The sequence below is a fragment of the Asparagus officinalis genome, chromosome 4, assembly GCF_001876935.1.
Source record: "Asparagus officinalis chromosome 4, Aspof.V1, whole genome shotgun sequence".
In the NCBI taxonomy this organism is placed as follows: domain Eukaryota; kingdom Viridiplantae; phylum Streptophyta; class Magnoliopsida; order Asparagales; family Asparagaceae; genus Asparagus; species Asparagus officinalis.
The window spans coordinates 135519095-135524135 of NC_033797.1; positions in this window are offsets into that span (position 1 = coordinate 135519095).

A 5041-nucleotide genomic window follows, 5' to 3' on the forward strand; every position below is an offset into this window, starting at 1 on the left:
CCTACTCGAGCTGTCATTCGACCGACATCTCACGAGGATGACTCAAAAGACGATACTTCTTGACCACTGAATGAGTAAAAAGCGACAATTCCTCGAGCCTCGAGCCCCTCCCCGCGTACCGATAATCAATCACCTCACAATAAATGCTATTAAATGCATTATGGGTACCATCATTCCTCTACCTCCAATAGTCTTTATGACATATCGGACCACGTCAGCACCGCACGGCCCCAATCGCTTCACATTAAATACCAAGGTGACTTCTTCTCCACTCGTCGATTGAGACCTATAAAGCAGATGCTGACGTGGATGATATTACGTACTCGGCCGAAGTTACCATTCTACCCTTCTACCATCACTATAAATAGGGGTACTTGTTTGTGGAAAAATTTGTAGTAAAAGAAATGAAGGAAAATTGATTTGTATTCCTTTAATCTCAGTTACAATTGGATTTCCTGATTATAAAAGAGAGGAGAATGAATTTGATTCTCCCCTTTGTTTAAAACTGGGTTCTTCTTGGTAGCGATGGAGTGTCTCCTTCGATTGCTTGCGTCGAATTTGCTCTCCGTTGACGATCCGACCGTCTTGACTCACGGGAACGATTAACTTGTACGACAAGTTTGATTTAGAACTCTTAGCGAGTTTAAGAACTCAGGATGAGTTGAAAACTCTGAAAAGAGTTGTTGAAAACCGAATAATCGATTAGTGTAATTAACTCGCATTGCAAGTTTAATTAAGAACTCTTAACGAGTTTAAGAACTCAGAGCAAGTTGAAACTCTGTAACAGAGTTGTTAGAACCGAAAATTCGGTTAATAGCCAAGTAGATTTTCTGTTGTTGAATGATTCTTTGAGATTTGATCTTCGAAATCTGACTGAAATCTTCGATCTCCCAAGGGTTTGACCTTGATCTCCAGATATCCAACCTTATGCGGTTTTTGATCTCTAAATCTTTAACCCCTTACTCAGTTGAGTAGTGCGGTTATTTATAGGGGATAAGGGGTGTAACCAACCCCTAAATCCGCTCCTAAGTGGGTGCCTCAAAATGTGGGATAAACGGTTTTGAGGCCGTTCAGCTTGAGTTTGAACAAGTCAAACGCCTAAATTGTCGTTCTGGACCTTAACTCTGCGTCTTAGACTTGAGACGCAGAGTTGGGTGCTTGCTGGGGATTGAAAACGCACAGGCTGCTTGCGTTCTGGGTTTTAACTCTGCGCCACAGAGTTGAGTGTTTGCTGAAGAACGCACAGGTCGTTAGCACACTGGGTCTTAACTCTGCGTCTTGGATTTAAGACGCAGAGTTAGGTGTCTACTGAAGAACGCACAGGCTGTGTGCATTTTAAGTTGAGAAGCGTAGAGGTGGACTCTGCGTTTGGAAGAGGTTGTTGACTTGTAACCTCGTCTATTACAGCATCGCGAAGACAAATGCTCATTGATCTTTGCTTTAGCTGTTATGGGATGTGAAATTCGTCAGATTGTAACTCTCACAGTTGGTTGTGAAGGCTACTGAATAGAGTTTTTATCAGTTGTCGGAAGTGTCGTTGAATTGTAACTCTTCTCGATTTATGTGAAAAGTCCTCTATTTGCAGCTTTCCTTTGTTGACATGAAAGTCATCTAATTGTAACTTTCGTTGTTGAAGTTTGATAGGGATCAACTATCTATTGTGATTTTTTTAGACAGCCTACAGTACTATTTTCAACAATAGGGGAAGATATTTTTCTCTACCCACTGTGCTTAAGAACTTCTACAGTTTAGTTACTTCTTCACTCAAGCATATTACTGACTTGATCGTCGAAGGAACAACTAGGGAATCCAACCCCGCCCTCTTACGACTTGCTAATTGAGTAGGAAAGAACAACCTACTTCAGAACTAGGGTTGTCCATCCGGGCCGGCCCGGCGAGGGCCGGGCAAGAACTAGGGTTGTCCATCCGGGCCGGCCCGGCGAGGGCCGGGCAAAACCGAAGCCCGGACCCGGGCCCAGGCCTAAGCGGGCCGGGCTCCGGGCCGGGCCGGGTTTTTTTGTTTTTTTTTAATGTTTTAATTTTTTTAATTTTTTAAGAAAACAAAGTAAAAAATAAATACAATTTTGATAAAAAAATTATATTATTAATCAATTGTAATTATGTAATTTACCAATATAAAAAATTATAGAAATTAAAATGATAAAATGATATAAAATAATTATATATTTTATAGAAACAAACAAAATTAAAAATAATTGTAGAATTCAAAGAGCCCAATCATATATATGTTGTGGCTAGGATTTGAACCACTAACCTCCTTTCAAAACTCCTAAATTTTACCACTAGACTAAGTAGCCCAAAGTATTCATGTCATTCATATATTATACATAAACAAATTATAAATACTTATAGAAATTACATAAACAAATTGTATTACACATAAACATATATATAAGAGTATAAATATATATATATACACACATATATTATACATAAACAAATTGTATTATAAGTATATTTATATAAGAGTATAAATATATATATACACATATATTATACATATATAAGAGAGAGTATACACTGTATACTTATATATACATATACAATATATAAGAGAGAGTATACTTATACATATATATAATTATATAAGAGATATATACATATATAAGAGAGAATATACTTATATATATATACTTATATAAGAGAGTATACATTGTATACTTATATATACTTATACAATATTTAAGAGGGAGTATACTTATACATATATATAATTATATAAGAGATATATACATATATAAGAGAGAATATAGTTATATAAGAGAGTATACAGTGTATACTTATATATACTTATATACTCTAAGAGTATATATATATATATATAAGAGAGTAATACATTGTATACTTATATATAACTTATACATATTTTATACATATATTTATATATATATAAGAGAGAGTATACTTATATATACTTATATACTAAGAAGTTTATATATATATATATATATATATATTATATATATATATATATATATAATATATATATATAATATATATATATAAATAAAAGAGAGTATACATTGTAATACTTATATATACTTATACATATTTTATACATATATAAGAGAGAGTATACTTATATATACTTATATACTAAGAGAGTATATATATATATATATATATATATATATATATATATATATATATATATATATATATATATATATATATATATAATATTATATATATAATATATATATATATATATATATATATATATATATAATATATATATATATATACTATATATACATATACATATAAAATAAAAAATTCACTATTCGACCCACCGGGCCGGGGCCGGGCCCCAGGCCCCGGGCTTTTTGGACAGCCCTAACCAGAACCAGACATTCTGAGGGTTAGAGGACCTCCGTCAACTTATTCACTTATTTCATTGACTGTTTGATATCAGTCATCAACATATGGTATTATTACTATACTATAATTTAAGATACAGATTTTTTTACTTCTTAACAATATTTTCACTTGCTATGGCAAACAAGAAAAGTGGATGAAGAGAATCAAGCATCACTTCTACTACACCCAAAAATATGTGTAACAAATAAGAAAAAGTAGTACTTCTTCTCCTTCCTACTTCAAAATTTTGGAAATTACTCCTTAGACCTACTTCTTACTTATAATACTTCCATCACCCAAACGAACCTTGGGACGCGAAGGTAGACTCACTGGTTACTACACATTACATCGTTTATGCATAATGAGCTTCTAAATTATATTAATTATTAGATCTATGTACGAATCCCAAAATTCAATGATCCAAGAGCTGACATTCATTTGATGCATATTTAATGTCATAGACCCGGGTGTACTTGATATTTTTCCTTAGACGTGATTGTGGTTGAGAAATAAACCAAGCACAATAAACATGGACAACTTTACTAGACTTAGGATTGTTGTAATAGTCGGCCTGCGGGAAAGCAAACCTTGAAATCGGAGGTTTTCTTTGAATCCATGAAGAAATATAACCTATGAATTCATTAGGAAAAACTTATTGAGAATAAGCAATGTCAGCTAGGACTTACATTATTCTTTTTTATTAATGGGTATCCTTGTCATAGGAGGGGATTTCCTCCTTGACGCCTCTAAAATCATATGATTGAGCGACATTATGGATGATCCGCTCCGTTGAACTTGATTTACATATTCTAAAACCCCAACACACCAAGTTTGGGGTGAACCCGTCGTCGTTTGACCCTTCATCCACTCGTATCAATTTTAACAGTTTTGAATGAATAGAACTTTTCACATGGCTCGATGGAGGGTCAAACGACGACAGATTCACCCCAAACTTGGTGTGTTGGGGTTTTAGAATATGTAGATCAAGTTCAACGGAGCGGATCATCCACAATGTCGCTCAATCATGTGATTTTAGAGGCGTCAAGGAGGAAATCCCCTCCTATGACAAGGATACCCATTAATATATATATATTATATATATATATATATATACAAAACGTGTATGTGTGTGTATGATTGAGCTTGAAGTATTTAACACACATAATATAACACCTAGTCTATTTACCCAAGCTTGATTAATATTCAATATGCTCTTCTTGGTAAACTTTGCGGATGAAGCTTGAACTTGGATATTTGACTTGAATGCATTGCTTCACTCCGATATTCCTTCCATCCTCCAAAGGATATGATCGTTAATACTCGATTCCATCCAACCTCCAACGTTGATGTTTATCTAGAATATCTAATAACAAACACAAACACTAGACAAACAATATTAGGGATTGTTTGTAAAATCATTAAAACAAGATTAGAGATGTAGTCTCATAATATGAGAACTAATATCTGTCTCCTGTGAAATAGCGGTGTCAGTTACGTCTCGTATTGAGCGAAATCGTCTGGAAACAAGGAATGGTGAAGTCTTGGACGAAGCCCCATAAGAAACATCTGAGTCTGACACTCTCTTGTCTGCCACATACCCGTAGATCGAAGCAAGCTCATGAATCTTCCCTCGTAGTCAACTACATACATGTCCCCCTGC